General features: G+C 35.9%; 1 protein-coding gene across 1 annotated transcript in view; it reads left to right on the forward strand.

Moving 5' to 3' along the window:
* Nucleotides 1-835: 835 nt before the first annotated feature.
* The window catches only part of CHRM2 (cholinergic receptor muscarinic 2), a 400,090-nt gene continuing 380,468 nt past the window's right edge, over nt 836-20,457 (forward strand). Inside the window, exon 1 of the mRNA XM_082473074.1 lies at nt 836-4,329. The gene's annotated coding sequence lies outside the window, so the exon portion shown is untranslated. The remainder of the gene's footprint in view (nt 4,330-20,457) is intronic.

Consider the following 20,457-nt stretch of genomic DNA (forward strand, 5'->3'; position numbering starts at 1 on the left):
AGAGGTCAGCTTTACTTATTCAGTTTTCTTTCTGAATGACGTGTGGGCTTTGCCTGGATAATTAGGAAATTTCTTTATTATTTTTGGATTTCTGTAAATTCACTGGGATATCCTTTGGTGCACATTGCTTTCAATCATCTTTCCTTTGAATCTGACTCTTCAGGTCTTCCTTATTTCAGGAAATTTTTATATATTTCAAAATTTATATATATATATTTTTATATATATTTTTATATATTTCAAAATTTTTTGAAAAAAATTTTTTTTACTCCATGTGTTCTAGTTTGCTTTCCCAAGAGCAATTACTCAAAAATTGAATCCATTGCCTTTTCTTCTTACTGTTGTTTTCTGTCTAATCATTGTGATCTCTTTATCTTTTTACTCTGAATTTTATGTGATTATTTTTTCCCCAAGATTTACTTTCCTACCGCTGAACAAACTTACTCTACTGTAATTCAATTCCTTTCTGCTTCTAATGGGATATCAAATAGTTTAAAGGTTTTAATTTCCTCTTCAGTTTCTTTGGTAAGCTTGTCAGCTACCTTTCCATTGTATTCTATTTTTGAAACTTTGTTGATATCCTGCATTATTTTTGGTCTCTTTCATCACTTAATTCATGGACTCCATGTTATCTCTAAATTCCTTAAGCATACAGAAAAATTTTGCCTCACATTTCCTTCTGTTTCCTTTGGATGCATTTTCCAAAGAATTTTTCATCTATATTGTACTTGTGATTTCCATTATTTTATTCTTTGTCTTTTTTTGCTTTTTGTTCCATATAAATGAATGCAATTCATTCCCAGCCTTCTATTTGTTCCCCCCCCCCCTCAATTGTCCCCTCAATCCTTGGCCAGGAGAACTATATGCTGATACTTAGTATCTTTGATTTTGTCATTTAACCATTGATGGCAGTGGGAAGGAATGGGCTTGGATAGTGTATCATCAGCAGCCATAGTTTAACTCTTATCTCTGAGTATATTTTCTCTGTCCAGAGTATGAATTACCCTGGTTGGGGGAATTGAGGAATTAATTAGTATTTTGACACAACAAAAATGATTGATGAATTATTACATATAAATATTTCTATTAAGATTTGCCAAGTTCAGATCAAGTACATCCTCTTACATGAAACTTTTCCCACTACCCTCCTTCCCAGTGGTCTCTCTCACTTTGATATTCTTATGAAACTTCCTGTTAGCAAGTGATGCCATGTTAAATATGTACTGGCATGTAGTGCTCATTGTGGTTTCTCCTGGAGCAGTCGTGACTCTCTAACTTTATGTAGGTTCTCTGATGACAAGAATGGTGCCTTTTACTTTTGTTTCATCCATGACTCCCAACACATTTTAGGGTACATGGTAAGTACAAAAGTAACACTTCTTGATTGGTTACTGACTAAACTATTATCTTTTGGAAAGATAAGGTTGGATTACCTTTTTGATTCAAGTAATTATGTTGGAAGCCTGTTTAAAGCATCTACAATATCCCAGATAGTTACTGGGTACCATCAAACACATTGCATAATTTTTATCCCTTGATAATATTAACACTATATTACAGATGAAAACACTATGGCCTACTGATAGATTAACTCCCCAAGTTCTCACAGATAATAAAAGAATTAATAATTAAATGCCACTTTCTAACATGACAGCTTATGTTTTCTTCCTCAAGGTTTTAAGTGGCATTCCTTGTAGAATTCAATTATTCCTTATAGAAATAAGATATTCTCTCCATGATTTGAAAGTTACTTCCTCAGAGTTTAGACAGTACCCATATTTTAGAATATGGTATTTTGAAATTTTTGTTTTGCTATAATTAAGCTGAAAAAAGTTTCATAATCTTCTTCCCACTCAACCCTGACATTCCTAACGTATGGAACTCATCATCATTATCCAAAGTGACTGCTAGGGCTACAGCCATCACTTATGCGTTACAAGTGGCACAGTGAAGGAGGAGGAAAAGGGACATTTCATTGAAATCATTTGGCTACTCCTAGTTGTTGTTTAAATGCTAATTTCTTCAGTGGCCCATGGTGACTTCAAATAATGAGGAAACAGATGGCAATTAGGGTTTGGCAGAAATTCTTGTAAAACTCATTGCAGCCTCGGAGGACTGGAGATGAATTACATGACCAGAAGCTAAAAGGAACTATAGCAATCACCATCCCCTGGATTCAGAGGACATGAAAAGAAAGGAAAAATGATTGACAGTGTTTTATGCCAGAAATGCATCTTTGAAGAGATTATGATCCAAGGACCTTGGGTAACAGGGTTTCCCTTTCCAGAAATACATTCCCTTTACTAAATGAGGGACACCTGAACTTCATGTTCATCTTGTAATTTATTTATTTATTAATTCAACAACAATTTCGATAGCTTTACTGAAATATAATTCACCTACCATGATATTCATCTATTTAAAGTGTAGAAGTCAGTGGGTTTCAGTATATTTACAGAGTTATGACAATATCACCACAATCTAATTTTTTAATATTCCCATTAGTATAAAAAGAAACCCTGTTCCTATTAATTGTCGCTCCCATTTCTCACTCCTCTTTCTTCTTTCTCCCCTGCTGCAATCACAGGCAGCCACTAATCTTTGTGTCTCTATAGATTTGTCTATTATAGATATTTGATAAAAATGAAATTATGTGAAATGTGGTCATTTGTGACTGGATTCTTTCATTTAAAACATAATGATTTCATCTCTATTGTAGCAAGTATCAGTAATTGAATCAATAACTAGTTTTGAGTGTGAATTGTATAGCGGGTTCAGTAAGACATGAGGGATATAACTACAACAGGGGAGACATAGTGCCAGTCCTTCTAGAGCTTTTAGCTTAATGGGTGAAGGTTTGAAAAAATCATCACACAAATAGCTATATAATTAAAATTGTGATAAAGCTAGTGTGGCTATCACAAGGATGTTAAAGTAACCTGAAATGTCAAGAAAGGAGTTTTGGTGAAAGTCATATTTAAATTGAGGACTCAGCTATGAGGAAGAATTGGCCAAAGAAAGAGGCATCAACATGTGACTATTGAGCTCCTGCTATATACCAGGCTAAATAAAAGGTCAGGAACCAGAGAGATAAAGGCATGGTTATTGTCTTGAAGCAGCTTATGACATAGTGAGGCATCACAATAGATAGATACACAATGCCAATGTCGTGATAAGTCCTGTAAGAGTGGTAAACTAACTGACAATTAGGAACTTAGGGGAGAGGCATCTGGCATGGTCAGGGGACTGAGGCTTAAATAAACCTTCCTGTGAAAGTTGATGTATCAGCTGAGTTCTAACAGAGAAAAGGAGCCAGCCACCTGAAGAATGACCAGAAGGCTGTTTCAAGCAAAAATAGCAAAATCGGCAGAGGCTTGAGATGACAAGAGAGCAGGCTGCTTTCAGGAAGTGCATTCTATAACAGAGCTTCTTGAAAGTGTCCTGATTAATTCAGGAATCTCTAATGGGCTCTAATCTTTTATCTGTTTTCTAACACCGTATAGCTTTGGATTGTCTCCAGTCATGAGAGTGTAGCTCCGTGTTCTGCGTGTGGTCCTTTCATACTAAGCATTTTAATGAAAACCACAGTATTCTAAGAATGTAACTACCTCATCACATGAGATTGTTCTGCACTGTTGTGTGTTAAAATGAATCACTGTGTGTAGCACTTAGTCCATATCCGGGAGATTACTGTGTAGATCCATATTTAGTTAGGCTTATTGAGTTTGGCTCATATTATTAACATTATTATGGAACTAATAATGGATGTATGTTTCATTTTCCATTAGCAGAGCATTCTAGTTATAATACTCAAGCAATAGCTCGAGGTATTTTCAATAAAATATCCCATTTATAGTCACTAGTGGAAAAATAAAACACTCACTCCTCTGGCATAAAAATTTAAGTTTACTAAAGTGAATTTAACTTGGTGACTAAAGGGATATTTCATTGAGTCATGCCAGCTAGATCTTTGAAGAAAAGGTTAGAGGAGAAGGGAACTCAAGGTTGGGACCAGGAAGTATTGATGAAAAACTCAGCTTCCAATCAGTGTTAGTATCACAAAAAGGATCTAACACATTAGCTGAATAAGAAAACTCATGAGTCTCAGATTCATATCAGGAGTTTGTCTAGCTTGCACTTAGATCCTAACTCTACTTCTATGCTCTATTTCTAGAGTATAATATGGTGAGGGACTAATGGAGCAGGTTTGGAAGACAACTATGAATGGTCAGTAGGGTGAATCTTCCTCATGGAAAACCTGTTTTTGCGTTTATGGTTCACAATATGTTGGCAGGAGATGGGGAGCTACAGCTGCTACTGCTTATTTGGGTGAGTTAAGATCTCTGAAAAAAGCTTTTCCCTCCAACATACCTGCTGTATGATTAGGACATCCTCGTAGTTCACCTGAAATTTTGGGGAAATATATAGATCTCTGGCTGTAATGGAGGGAGTAGTCTTCCAGGCCACTAGGGGAAACTTTGTCTCTGCTCTTATTCTAGCTGTCAACTTATACTCCTCAAATAGTTTTCTACCATTTTTTGTTGTTGGTGGTGGTCTATTTGTTTTTTTTACTGTGTGCCTCAGAGAGCCTCAGAATAATGAATAGTGATTAGCATCAGGGATTACTAAAATATATCTTCATGGATATAAATACATGATCTATAGGATTTATTTATCCAATAAATATTTGTTGAGCATCTCCTGTGGAGCAGGCTCTGTTTTCAGTGCAGGCAATTGGTAATGAACAAGAAACACAAGATTCCTACCTTCATGGAACTTATATCCTAGCATTTCATCACAATCTAGATAGGTCACAAGATCAAGAGGAGGGATCTTGTCAAGGTGAGGCTCCTTTATATCCTTGGATTCCTTGCTGTTTTATATTTAGTGTTCAGATCATGCAGAGATTAGAGCAGTTGCATTTAGGTGGCAAGAGCTGAAGAAAATGTCTGTTATTAGAAGCCATGAAAGGAACTTGACAAGGAGACATAACTAAAGAGTAAAGCTATTCCTTGCAGGAAAGCTAATCTAACTTCAATTTATTTTACATTTATGCCTTTTCTTAATTTTGTTATTCTTTAGCTTTTTTTTGAAGTCCCATTTTAAACTATTTATTTTCTTCTAGAGTTTTTATTAACTCGTTGACCTTTCATCATTAAGTAGCTCAGTTGTTCTCCATTCCTTGTCTCTAGGGATAGATAAAACAACTCAAAATAAAAAAGGATTTTCTCTCTAAGCTGTATTTCAAAAGCTTATGTCCTGAGGAAAAATAAAATCACAAACAACACAGGTAAGAGAATTGGGAGAGTGGAATGGAAGCTATTGGAGCCGAATCATCAATTTCTCCAGACTGGTAGTTCTGCTGGATAAACCCTGGGATGAGGAAAGAACTCTCTGATGGGTCTGTGGGATCTGAGAATGAGACTTGAGCCAATTTGCTGGAGTGTAGAACTGGAGTGGAGATGTCAAGACCCTAGAGAAGAAATGCATCTGGGCAGAGGTAGTCTTAGATAATCTCACAATTTCCTAAACCCTAGCATGTTGTCAAAGCAGCAGAATAGAATGGTTGCTTTACACTTAATATGGCGGAGGCATAGCAGAAAGAGCTGCCAGATCCGAAGGTGTCATGTGCATAGAATCAAGTGTCATCTCTGTAGCAGCCTGTGTGGTCAGCTCTCCAAGGACCAGGAGTGATGACAAGTGCCTTAGTGGATTCATGTTTGGTCAAATTGTTCTATCAGGTGCTGCTCCCCCAACTCCCTAATACACACACATATGCTGGTATATCTGATATCTACATGCTCCCTGTGGCAGAGACACGACTCTAGATGGATAAAGGTCCTTAAACAAAAGGAAGGAAGCGAGGGAGGGAGGCAGGAAAAAATGAAGGGAGGGAGCAGGGAAGGAAGGAATATAGTTTGTGGCCTGAGATTCCTTCTTGCTGTATTTGCTTTAATGTTTCAGCCCTATCTCCCTGAAGCTGGAGCCCATTACGGGGAGGGTCTTGGGGACCAGCTCGAACCAGAGTGTTCTAGGTTCTTCTCCCCAGGGCAGTAGTGGAAAGAGATATTCAGGAGAGAGTGATCTGTGGGGAAAGTATGATGATCCTGGTTTAGGGCACTTTTCCTAAGTTTGGTGAATCTGGCTTTTAATCAAATAGGTAGTGATTTCTTTTATATAACGTGTCACTTTCTCATAACTGTAATTCTATAGTTTTTGGATATTTGTTGCTGCACCCTGCTCTGCTTTATTTTCTCTAGAGTCATCCTTAGTCTCTTCCTCTTTCTAAAAGAGAGTAATAACATATGTAAGCATGAAAAAAAATCACAAAGTGAATTTAAACTGCTTTCTATCTATATTCCATTTTTGTATATTTTACCACTTAATATTAACATATCCTTATATATTATAAAACATGTAATTTGGGCTTTAGGGGGCAGAGCTCAAGTAATCTTCGAATTGTTACTTCTTTAACTTCCCAAGTCAGCATCTAAAATTAGATTTCCTTTATTTATAAATAAATAAGACTTTTTTTTTTAACATCTTTATTGGAGTATAATTGCTTTACAATGGTGTGTCAGTTTCTGCTTTATAACAAAGTGAATCAGTTATACATATACATATGTCCCCATGTCTCTTCCCTCTTGCATCTCCCTCCCTCCCACCCTCCCTATCCCACCCCTCTAGGTGGTCACAAAGCACCGAGCTGATCTCCCTGTGCTATGCTGCTGCTTTCCACTAGCTATCTGTTTTACATTTGGTAGTGTATATATGTCCATGCCACTCTCTCACTTTGTCCCAGCTTACCCTCCCCCCTCCCCATATCCTCAAGTCCATTCTCTAGTAGGTCTTCATCTTTATTCCCGTCTTGCCCCTAGGTTCTTCTGACGATTTTCTTTCTTTTCTTTTCTTTTCTTTTTTTATAGATTCCATATATATGTGTTAGCATACTGTATTTGTTTTTCTCTTTCTGACTTACTTCACTCTGTATGACAGTCTCTAGGTCCACCTCACTACAAATAACTCAGTTTTGTTCCTTTTTATGGCTGAGTAATATTCCATTATATATATGTGCCACATCTTCTTTATCCATTCATCTGTTGATGGACACTTAGGTTGCTTCCATGTCGTGGCTATTATAAATAGAGCTGCAGTGAACATTGTGGTACATGACTCTTTTTGAATTATGGTTTTCTCAGGGTATATGCCCAGTAGTGGGATTGCTGGGTCATATGGTAGTTCTATTTTTAGTTTTTTAAGGAACCTCCATACTGTTCTCCATAGTGGCTTTATCAGTTTACATGCTCACCAACAGTGCAAGAGGGTTCCCTTTTCTCCACACCCTCTCCAGCATTTATTGTTTGTAGATTTTTTGATGATGGCCATTCTGACTGGTGTGAGGTGATATCTCATTGTAGTTTTGATTTACATTTCTCTAATGATTAATGATGTTGAGCATTCTTTCATGTATTTGTTGGCAATCTGTCTTCTTTGGAGAAATGTCTATTTAGGTCTTCTGCCCATTTTTGGATTGGGTTGTTTGTTTTTTTGATATTGAGCTGCATGAGCTGCTTGTGTGTTTTGGAGATTAATCCTTTGTCAGTTGCTTCATTTGCAAATATTTTCTCCCATTCTGAGGGTTGTCTTTTCGTCTTGTTTATTGTTTCCTTTGCTGTGCAAAAGCTTTTAAGTTTTCATTAGGTCCCATTTTTTAATTTTTGTTTTTATTTCCATTTCTCTAGGAGGTGGGTCAAAAAAGATCTTGCTGTGATGTATGTCATCGAGTGTTCTGCCTATGTTTTCCTCTAAGAGTTTGATGGTGTCTGGCCTTACATTTAGGTCTTTAATCCATTTTGAGTTTATTTTTGTGTATGGTGTTAGGGAGTGTTCTAATTTCATTCTTTTACATGTAGCTGTCCAGTTTTCCCAGCACCACTTATTGAAGAGTCTGTCTTTTCTCCACTGTATATTCTTGCCTCCTTTATCAAAGATAAGGTAACCAATAAGACATTTTTTAAGCCAAGAATTTGAGGTGGGCAAGTGGGTGGTAGGAAGCAGTAAAATAGAGAAATCAGTTCTTTTAGCATGAATTGATACTATTAAGAATTATCTCTTAGGTGCCTTCCTGGAAAGATATGTCTCATAAGAATGGGATAAAACTCCTCCACCCTTATCTTACTTTAATAATATCTCTAAGCACTATCTCTTTTTTGTGATTTTTTACTGTTCTCTCTTTTTGAATTATTAAGATCTGATAATGTCTAGTGAAGAACCAATCTGATGGACCTAGAGGCTGTCATACAGAGTGAAGTAAGTCAGAAAGAAAAAAACAAATACCATATGCTAACACATATATATGGAACCTAAAAAAAAAAATGGTTTTGAAGAACCTAGGGGCAGGACAGGAATAAAGACGCAGACATAAAGAATGGACTTGAGGACACGGGGATTGGGAAGGGTAAGCTGGGACGAAGTGAGAGAGTGGCTTGGACATATATACACTACCAAATGTAAGATAAATAGCTAGTGGGAAGCAGCCACATAGCACAGGGAGATCAGCTCGGTGCTTTGTGACCACCTAGAGGAGTGGGATTGGGAGGGTAGGAGGGAGGGAGACGCAAGAGGGAGGGGATATGGAGGTATATGTATATGTATAGCTGATTCACTTTGTTATACAGCAGAAACTAACACACCATTGTAAAGCAATTATACTCCAATAAAGATGTTAAAAATTTTTTTTTAAATAAAAGATACAAAAAAGGAACATGGAACACTGTTATCAAAAGCATTATTAGATTTTTAAATGAAAATGAAGGTTAAATAAGAAATCTGTTAGGTACAAGCTCTTGGAAAATATGTATTTGTAGTGGCAGTGAATAATTTTACTTTCACTTTTGAATTTTATATTTAAAAATGTCTTTGTGCATAATGAGATGTTTGGGCTGATAAAGTACACTGAGGCCAAAGGAAGAAAAACTAACTCTTTTATATGTGATGTGGAAGAGAGAGTTGATGTTAGTTATCTGGGTCTACTGATGATATGAATCCATATGGATTCATGGAGTTCTGTTTGAGAAGCAGGAGGGAATACCAGCTGGGGAATTATTCTCTCTGGGGCTGCTCCGTTTGTCTGTTTCATTTCAGTGGATGAGAATACAAGCAGTGTGTGTGTGAGAAGTGTGACTATTGAGTAACCAGAACAGGTTTGATAAGGAAAGGATCCTTGTGGAGTCAGCTTCTCAAATTTATATTTTATTAAAGGGATGTCTATGTGCCCTATCAATGGGTTATGTTTTCTCTCAGTTTGAAGCATAGAAAGGTCAGCCTAATGCACACTCCGTGTCTCATATTGCTTCTAGGGAGGTTGCTAACACTATTGTAGAGAGGCTTTCCTGCTTCTGGACAGTTACTTGCCTTATTCTTCATTCTATAGCATAAGTCCTGCACAGAGTTTCACTAATAACAAGGGATTGGGGCCAGGCTGGTAAATGCCGGCATCAGAATTTTCCTAGTGGGTGTTAGATGAACTCAAAAATTTCCCTCTCAAATTGGAAAGCAGTGTATAATGGATAGAAAAATTAGTGTCTTTAAGAAATGTAGTAGTAATAGAGTGTCACTGAAGGGAAATAGGCTAATTCTGAAGGAAGATAATTTAAAAAAAAACAACGATGTGGCTAAATTTTCCTCAGTTTACTATGATAGAGTTGACCTTCTTTGATGTCAACATTCAAAAGATAAAAAAAGTCTCTATTTTACATAGACTGCTGATATTGGCTTAAATTTCAGTTCTAGCGTACAGATGCAATGTAAATTAAAAACAAGCAATGGAAATACCATCTCAACTTAATTAAACAATCTAAATAAAGTGACAGCGCTAATAAGCACCTGCTTTAAGACAGAATTGTGTCTATATCTTTTGATTCCTACTCTTGCTCAAAAGTGACATTCACATTCTATGCTGCCACTTGAATTTCTTGCTATTTAAAGTAAAAATTTTTATCGAGCTTGACGTTACTATTGAATATCCATAGCCATATTTTGGCAGGGAAATCAGAGCCTGGCAGCCTTTTTCAATAATTTCCTATAATGCAGGAGGGCTTAATGCCCCTCTTATAGAACTGATTCTATTATACTCTCCTCTCCAGAACTAATGGAGGACTCGACTTAGTCATGTTAAAGAAAATGATTGAATATGAAAAGCTTCCAGACACTGCTTCTTGCCAGGATTAAAACTGCTCTGTCCTTTATACTGACCAGAAAAGTCACCTCTTAATTAAGTTTATAGTTATTTTTCACCCGCCAGGAAGTCCCATACAAAGCACATAAAAGCAAATTTGCTTGAACCTATTTTAGATCTCTCTTTAAAGCCATTATTTTTGTTTTACAATATACAATAATGATAGCCAACATTTACTGAGGGCTTAAAACATGAAGATACTCTTCCAGTTCTTTATATGAATTGATTCAAGTAATTCTCATCAAAACCCTAAGAGATACGTGCTGTTATTTTCACCATTTTATGGATGGAGAAAATAAGGCTCAGAGAGTTTAAGCCGATAGGAGTGCAAGGATTGAAATAGTCACCATCTGAGCTCATAACCACTATGCTAAAGTATTTTTCCATTTAGCGAAAACATATGAAAGTGAATTAAGCTAGTGAGTTGGTAATCAACTCATTATTAAAAATGTATCAAGTGGCCATTGTTTGCAACATAGTCATCATAGCAAAGTACACTGTATAGTAAGCTGGGTAAAATATAGTTGCTTAGCTAAGTGAACTTTTCATCTAGCGAGTGAGATAGAAAAGTACAAAGCTAAATAAAATGTAAGGTGGTATGTATTGTACTACAATGTAAGTACAAATTCAATAGCAGTTTCAGAGGGATAAGTTTATCATAATTATGGTATCAGATGACTCTTTATGAAGAAGGTGGCACTTGAGCATGCCCTTAAAGATTTGTGAAAGATTTGTACAAATAGAGTCATGGAATTGCAATTTCTGGGTACAGGGTAAAGTGTAAGCCAAAGAAAAGAAAGTCTCGGCTATTTATTGTTTCTTATTTTAGTAAAGGTGGGGCGTTAGTTTGAGATGTTTATAGTGTGAAAAGTAGTATAGAATCATACAATGTTAGATTTGGATGGGTCCACAGAGATGATCTACTATATGTAACTTTCACTGATATAAAAGCTGAAGCTCGAAAAAATATTATGCACTATTTTATTTATATGAGCTCTTACTGCAGAAGGAATGAAAGTTGCAAAGAGAAATATTAAATTGAAAAGGATAAGTGGTATTCATCTTATGGATGAAACTGAATGTCCAATTAGGAATTTAGATTTTAGTGGAGAGCCAATGAAGTTTGTTTTGTTTTGTTTTGTTTTTTTTAGTTTGCTTGGCAGTCTGTATTGGTTTCTGGATACAGACCAGAATTTAAACTGTACCTCTCCCCTCTATCGCTCACTAACCCTGTGATTTGTGGCAAATTCATTAATCTCTCTCTATTGATGATACTATTATTTCCCTCAGAGATTTACTCAAGGGTAGCTTAGATATTGCATGTTTAACTAGTACTGGTATAGAGTATATATTAAGTACCTAAGTAGCTAATTGTCACATTTGAGTTTTATGTCGATGGCTTGATAAAATCTGTGTTTTAGAACAATAACCAATGGCAATGTAGATCATAATTTTCAAGGGTGGAAAAATTTGAAGCAGATTGATAGACATTATAATATCCCAGGAAAGAAGTGAAAAGTTATTGAACTGGATAATTAAGAAAAGTCAAAGTCTTATAGAGGCAGAGTTTATAGCATTTGGTCACTGATTAGATATGAGAGAGTCTAGAGAGAAAGTATAGATGATAACCCTGATATTTAAAACCTGAATGAGTAAGAGAATGGTGATGACATCGATTCATGTAGAGAGCAAGGATCAAGATAAAGTTTGAGAATGTGCATGATAAGTTTGGTGTTGAGGTACAGTTTTGGAGAGGTCTCCTGAATGTAGCTGGAAAGATGTAAAAATCAGGAAGGTAAGAGACAGAGACCCAGGAGTCATCCATGGAATTAAAAATTGAAGCTGTAGAAGGAAACTGTATTAAGGACTGAAATATGGAAAAATTGAGGGAAGAGTGAGCAAATAAAAGTGAGGAATTGTCAAAAAAGTGGAAAATCCATCAATTGAGTTTATGGCAAAGGAGTGATGCCATTATTTCCACAACAGTAAGTGTTCAATGGGGTGCTGCTGCAGAAAAGAAAAAGCACTATCAAGTGGCCACTGGATTGTTGTCAGTGACAATTAGGAGGGAAGTTTTTTTTAATACTGTGATTGAAGACAATCATAAGTTGAGGAATGACTAGAAGGAGAATTGGAAGCAGAGTGTAATCAATATTTTAATTATTTTAGATTGGTAGAAAAGAAAGTGGAATGCGGGCAAGTAGCATTTTAATTTTTATAGGGACAATTTTATTTTTATAAGGAATGTCTGAACATTTACAAAGAAGAACAACTGGTGAGACAAAGTGAAGGTAGGTATGTAAAGTTCCTATAGAACGTGACATAGAGTACTGTCAAGTACAAAGTTTGGAGGATTTACTTTGAAAAGTTACAAGAATACTTGGGTCTTCTGAGATAAGAGAAAATGGTCATATAATGGGCAGATATAGAAACACATTGAGCTTGATGGCAGGGAAGCTGATGGAGTTCTTATGCGATGGGTTCATCTTTCATCAAAGGAGGAGATGAGATCAAGCAGTGGTGTGAAGAGGCATATGTTCCATTCATAAGAGACCAACTCTATGTAAGAAAACACGGATTCAACTAAGAAAAACTAGGTGAGTTATTTACAGTTACATTTGAGATAGCAGATAGCATGAATTTGTAATGCAGCCAATTAGTTGTTTTATATATATATTTTGTCCTTGCTTTGGAGACTTGGATTAAAAGCTGGATAATATAAAATGTTTATTTTGGCTGAAAATGGTAATTGAAAATTAAACATATAGGGTACCAAGAAAGAGAGAAGTCCTTGATCTCTAGGGAGAAGATTTGATACAGCCAACCTGAAACACAGTCTTCATATAGATATGAACAGAAAATTTTAAGAATTGGAAAGCATTAAGGACTAGGAATCATTATGAGGCTAAATTGAAAATTTAAAACAATATATGGAGTGATGGAGGTAGAACAATAGTTCATTCAGAGAGAGAATTCTCAGCACTTGAGATTTAGGGAAAGAAGCATTCTGAGCTGAGAGACAAACTGGTGATGATAATGATAATGTATGTGTATTTTTTCATGAAGAAAAGGGTATAGGAAGGACAAGTAGGAAGGTTTGTTTGTTTTTTTTTAGTTTTATGGAATTGTCAAATTCAAGGACGCAAAGATTTAATTTTATATTTTATTCTATGAATTTTATGGATTTAGCTCTTATATTTAAGTCTATTATCCATTTTTAGTTAACTTTTGAGTTTGGTGTGAGGTAGGGGTCCAAATTCATTCTTTTATATGTAAACGTACAGTTGTCCCAGCACAATTTGTTGAAATGTCAATTCTTTTCCCAGCATAGTTTTCTAGACATGCTTGTCAAGTTCAACTGGGCATAAATGTAATTTATATCTGAATTCTTAATGCAAATTCATTGATGTATATGTATATCCTTATGCCAGTACCACACTGTCTTGATTACTATAGCTTTCTCGTTAGTTTTAAAATTAGGAAATGTGTTACATTTAGGTCTTTAATCCATTTTGAGTTTATTTTTGTGTATGGTGTTAGGTAGTGTTCTAATTTCATTCTTTTACATGTAGCTGTCCAGTTTTCCCAGCACCACTTATTGAAGAGGCTGTCTTTACTGTATATTCTTGCCTCCTTCATCAAAGATAAGGTGACCATAGCTGCGTGGGTTTGTCTCTGGGCTTTCTATCCTGTACCATTTATCTATATTTCTGTTTTTGTGCCAGTATCACACTGTCTTGATTACTGTAGCTTTGTAATATAGTCTGAAGTTGGGGAGCCTGATTCCTCCAGGTCCATTTTTCTCTCAAGATTGCCTTGGATATTCAGGGTCTTTTGTGTTTCCATACAAATGGTAAAATTTTTTGTTCTAATTCTGTGAAAAATGCCATTGGTAATTTGATAGGGATTGCATTGAATCTGTAGATTGCTTTGGGTAATATAGTCATTTTCACAATGTTGATTCTTCCAATCCAAGAACATGGTATATCTCTCCACATCTGTTTATGTCATCTCTGATTTCTTTCATCAGTGTTTTATAGTTTTCTGTGTACAGGTCTTTTGTCTCCTTAGGTAGGTTTATTCCTAAGTATTTTATTCTTTTTGTTGCAATGGTAAATGGTATTGTTTCCTTAATCTCTTTCTGATCTTTCATTGTTAGTATATAGGAATGCAAGAGATTTCTGTGCATTAATTTCGTATCCTGCAACTTTACCAAATTCATTGATTAGCTCTAGTAGTTTTCTGGTGGCATCTTTAGGATTTTCTATGTATAGTATCATGTCATCTGCAAACAGTGACAGTTTACTTCTTCTTTTCCAATTTGTATTCCTTTTATTTCTTTTTCTTCTCTGACTGCTGTGGCTAGGACTTCCAAAACTATGTTGAATAATAGTGGCAAGAGTGGACATCCTTGTCTTGTTCCTGATCTTAGATGAAATGGTTTCAGCTTTTCACTACTGAGAAGAGGAAAACATAGGAAAAACACTCTTTGACATAAATCACAGGAAGATCTTTTTTGACCCACCTCCTAGAGTAATGAAAATAAAAACAAAAATAAACAAATAGGTCATAATTAAACTTAAAAGCTTTTGCACAGCAAAGGAAACCATAAGCAAGACGAAAAGACAACCCTCAGAATGGGAGAAAATATTTGCAAATGAAGCAACTGACAGAAGATTAATCTCCAAAATATACAAGCAGCTCATGCAGCTCCATATCAAAAAAACAAACAGCGCAGTCAAAAAATGGGCAGAAGACATAAATAGACATTTCTCCAAAGAAGACATACAGATAGCCAACAAACACATGAAAAGATGTGCAACATCACTAATTATTGGAGAAATGCAAATCAAAACTACAATGAGGTATCATATCACACCAGTCAGAATGGCCATCATCAAAAAATCTACAAACAATAGGGACTTCCCTGGTGGCACAGTGGTTAAGAATCTGCCTGCCAATATAGGGGACACTGGTTCAATCCCTGGTCTGGGAAGATCCCACATGCCATGGAGCAGCTAACCCCGTGCGCTACAATGGCTGAGCCTGTGCTCTAGAGCCTGTGAGCCACAACTACTGAGCCCGTGTGCCACAACTGCTACGTGTGCCGTCTACGTGCCTAGAGCCCGTGCTCTGCAACAAGAGAAGCTACCACAATGAGAAGCCCGTGCACCATAATGAAGAGTAGCCCCTACTTGCTGCAACTAGAGAAAGCCTGCATGCAGCAGTGAAGACCCAACACAGCCAAAAATAAATACATTAATTAATTAATTAATTATTTAAAATCTACAAACAATAAATGCTGAAGAGGGTGTGGAGAAAAGGGAACCCTCTTGCATTGTTGGTGTGAATGTAAATTGATACAGCCACTATGGAGAACAGTACGGAGGTTCCTTAAAAAACTAAAAACAGAACTACTGTATGACCCAGCAATCCCACTACTGGGCATGTATCCTGAAAAAACCATAATTCAAAGAGACACAGGTACCCGAGTTTTCATTGTAGCACTATTTACAATAGCCAGGACATGGAAGCTTTTATCCATTCATTGACAGATGAACGGATAAAGAAGATGTTGTACATATATATACAATGGAATATTACTCAGCCATAAAAAAGGAATGAATTGGGTCATTTGTAGAGATGTGGACAGACCTAGAGTCTGTCATACAGAGTGAAGTAAGTCAGAAAGAGAAAAACAAACATCGTATATTAACGTATATATGTGGAATCTAGAAAAATGGTACAGATGAACCTGTTTGCAGGACAGGAATAGAGATGCAGACATAGGGAACAGATGTGTGGACATGGGGAGGGAGGAGAGGGTGGGATGAATTAGGAGATTAGGATTGACATAAATACACTACCATGTGTAAAATAGATAGCTAGTCAGAACATGCTGCATAGCACAGGGAGCTCAGCTGTTGCTCTGTGATGACCTAGATGGGTGGGAATGGAGGGGGGTGGGAAAGGAGGTCCAAGAGGGAGGGGATATATGTATACATATAGTTGATTCACTTTGTTGTACAGCAGAAACTAACACAACATTATAAAACAATTATACTCCAATAAAAAAATAAAATAGATTGTTATTCATGAAAAAAAGAAATTAGGAAATGTGAATCCATCAACATTGTTATTTTCTTTTCAAGGTGGTTTGGACTATTTTTGGGTCTCTTGCATTTCTATATGAATTTTAGGATCATTCTGTCGATTACTGCAAAAAAGTCTTTTTTTGTTGTTGTTGGTTTTCTATTCTCCAGTTCATTTATCTCTTCTCTAATCTTTATTATTTCCTTCTGCTTGCTTGAGTTGGTTTGCTCTTCCTTTTCCAGTCCTTTTAGGTGGAAGTTTAAGTTATTGATTTGAGATTTTAAATAAATTTTTAGTATAGGCATTTACAGATACAAATTTGCCTCTAAGCATTACATTCCCAAAGTTTTTATATTTGTGTTAATCTCAAAGTATTTTATAATTTCCCATGTGATTTCTTCTTTGGTCCATTGAGCATTTAAGAATGTGTTGTTTAATTTCAATGTATTTGTGAATTTCTAATTTATTTTGTCATTTATTTTTAATTTCATTCCATGTGGTCAGAGAAGATACTTGGTATTTTTTTAAACATCTTTATTGGAGTATAATTGCTTTACAATGGTGTGTTAGTTTCTGCTTTATAACAAAGTGAATCAGCTATACATATACATATATCCCCATATCTCCTCCCTCTTACGTCTCCCTCCCATCCTCCCTATCCCACCCCCCTAGGTGGTCACAAAGCACCGAGCTGATCTCCCTATGCTATGTGGCTGCTTCCCACTAGCTATCTGTTTTACATTTGGTAGTGTATATATGTCCATGCCACTCACTCACTTTGTCCCAACTTACCCTTCCCCCTCCCATGTCCTCAAGTCCATTCTCTACATCTGCATCTTTATTCCTGTCCTGCCCCTTGGTTCTTCAGAACCTTTTTTTTTTTTTAGATTCTATATATATGTGTTAGCATATTGTATTTCTTTTTCTCTTTCTGATTTACTTCGCTCTGTGTGATAGACTCTAGGTCCATCCACCTCACTACAAATAACTAACTCAATTTTGTTTCTTTTTATGGCTGAGTAACAGTCCATTGTATATATGTGCCACATCTTCTTTATCCATTCATCTGTCGATGGACACTTAGGTTGCTTCCCCGTCCTGGCTATTGTGACTAGAGCTGCAATGAACATTGTGGTACATGACTCTTTTTGAATTACGGTTTTATCTAGCCTTTTAAATTCATTGCAGCTTATTTTACAGACTGATACCTGTTCCATATATATTCTGCTGTTGTTCCAAGGTTGGCTCATAATATAAAAACAAGTCAATGTGATTCATTATATTAAGAGAAAAGAAGAAAAAGCACATGATCATTTCAACTGAAAGAGAAATGCATTTGAAAAAATCCAACACATTTCAAGATAAAAACACTAGAAAAACTAGAAATAGAAGGGAACTTGTTTAACTTGATAAATGTTATAAAAAACCCATAACTAACATTATACTTATTGTTGATTGGATGCTTTACTCCAAAGACTGTAAACAAGACAAGAATTCCTGCTCTCTCTACTTCATTGTACTGGGAGTTCTGTACAGAGTAATTAGGAAAGAAAATGAAATTAAATGTATCCAAAATGGAAAGGAAGAAGTAAAGCTATTTATTTGAAGAATGTGTGATCTTTAACATAGAGAATCTATGAGACCTAGTAAGCTAACTGAGCAAGGTTATAGGATTCAAAATCAATATACAAAATCAATTGTATTCTGTACACTTTAATGAACAATCTGAAAATGAAATTAATAAAACTATTCCATTTACAGTAGCAGGAAAAAGAATAAAATACTTAGGAATAAATTTAACAAAAAAGTACAAAACTTGTATTATGAAAACTAGATAACATTGTTGAGAGAAATTAAAGATGATCTAAAAATAAAGGGGCAAATTCTCATGTTCATGGATTTAAAGACTTAATATTGTTAACATGGAACTACTCCCCTTGCTGACCTGCAGAGTCAACACAGTCCAAATGAGAACCCTTCAAAATAATTGTCTAATGATTTACTGTCTCCTCTCTATGTCCTCCTATTCGCTCTCTCTCTCTCTTTCCTTTGTGAATGTACTTTTAATCATTTCTGCCCCATTTTTAATTTTCAAGCCCAACACCTAAGATATGATTTGAAGGAATAGAGTCTTCAAGATGCACTAAGCATGGGAAGTGTGCACTTTAAAAAAATACATATTCTCTGATTCTGTTTTTTTTTAAACTGCTGATGTATTTCATATACTAAATAATTCACCCATTGAAAGTATACAAATCAGTGGTTTTGAATATATTCACAGAGTTGTGCAGTCATCACTACAATCTAATTTTACATTTTTATTTCTCAAAAGAAACCCTGTACACATTTTCATTCACTCTGTGTTCTCCATTCTAAACCCACTCAAAGCAAACACTAATTTACTTTCTACAAAGTTGCCTATTCTGGACATTTTATACAAAAGTAATTATATAATTTGTGGTCTCTGTGACTGTAATTTTTTCACTAAGCATAATGTTTCCTGGTTTCATCCATGTTCTGGCATTTATCAGTATTCCATTCCTTTTTAGTACTCAGTAATTTTTAACTGCATGTGTATACCACATTTTGTTTATTCATTGATTAGAAGATGGACACTGGGTTGACTCCACTTTTTGGTTACCCTGAATAATGCTGGTATGAACATTTGTGAACACATTTTTGTATGGAAGTATGTTTTGATTCTCTTGGATGCACCTGGGAGTTGAATTGCTGGATTATGTAGTAAGCCAATGTTTAATTTATTGAGGAACTGCTAAAATGTTTTGCAAAGCTACACCATTTTAGACTCCTACAAGCAATGTTAAGAGGGTTTCATTTTCTCCACATAGTCTCAACACTTGTTTTTGTATATCTTTTTGATTATAGCCATCCTAGTGGGTGTGGAGTGGTATCTCATTGGAGTTGTTCTATTTGCTTTTTATTAACAACTGTATTGAGATATAATTCATATACCATACAATTCATCTATTTAAAGTGAACAATTTAATGGTTTTTATTATATTCACAGTTACATGCAACCTTCACCTTTTATTATATTCACAGATACATGTTAAAATATTTCGTCACCTCAGAGAGAAGCTCCATACTTTTTTAGCTATCACCCCTTCCCCAATCTCTTCATCCCATCCAGCCCTAAGAAATGGGGTGATACCTGGAGTGCAATGTGGAAACAAAAGAGTTTTTTGGTTTGCTTTTTTAACATGGGTCATATTTTAGCATACTCATATATTTTAGGAATGATTCAGAGGTAAAAATAGATGATGTAGGAGAGAAAGGCACAAATTCAGGAGAATGCCCTTATGTAAGGAAGAGGTAATGGTATCCAGTGTAGAAGAGGAGGAATTTCTTGGATAGGATTATGGAGAATTCATTTATTGTGTTGGGTGGAAGACAGACTATATGGGATCAGGTACAGGTTGGAAGATGTTGAAGATATTACTTTCTGATTGTTTCTGTATTCTCTGTGAAATAAAAATAACTTGATTAATTACGAGGAAGTTCACTATAAGGGGTTAAAGGCTTGAGGACAAAAGGAAAAGTAGAAAACCGTTATCCAGAGGAGTAAAAAACTGAATGGCTTGAAGAAATATTGCAGAATTGCGGGTGACTTCTTGGTCCCAGTTGGTATTAGTGATCAGGATTTTAAAATGAGATTGATTGTGTCTCTTCTGCCTGACTTCAGCCACTCAAGAGCTGGGAAAAAAAAAAAGCGGGTAGAGAGTTCATTAGAACCAAGATTGGGGATTTTCCATACATGTTCAGTGGGGAGAGAGGAAAATGAGAGTTGAGAGTGAATGCAGGGTGTGATTGTGGTGGCAGAACTGAAATTTAACCTGGGAAAGCAAGGATGATACCAGCAGGGTGAAGGAGAGAGCCAGGAAGAGTAAGCTGGAAAGGTGGGAAGTGGTGAGTGGAGAAGGTGATGCTTGATATTTGGGTAATAGAGAGTATGCTGTAAGTGGTCATGCTAACCTCAAGGCAATTCAACCACGGGAATTGGTGGTGGGGGTTGGTTGAAGGCAAAGGTCATTGCAGGAGAGGAGTTCAATGATTGGAGAGGCTGAGGTATTGGAATGATCATCAATCTGTATATTAAAAGCATCGAT

The sequence above is a fragment of the Balaenoptera physalus genome, assembly GCF_965194825.1.
Source record: "Balaenoptera physalus genome assembly, chromosome: 8".
In the NCBI taxonomy this organism is placed as follows: Eukaryota; Metazoa; Chordata; class Mammalia; order Artiodactyla; family Balaenopteridae; genus Balaenoptera; species Balaenoptera physalus.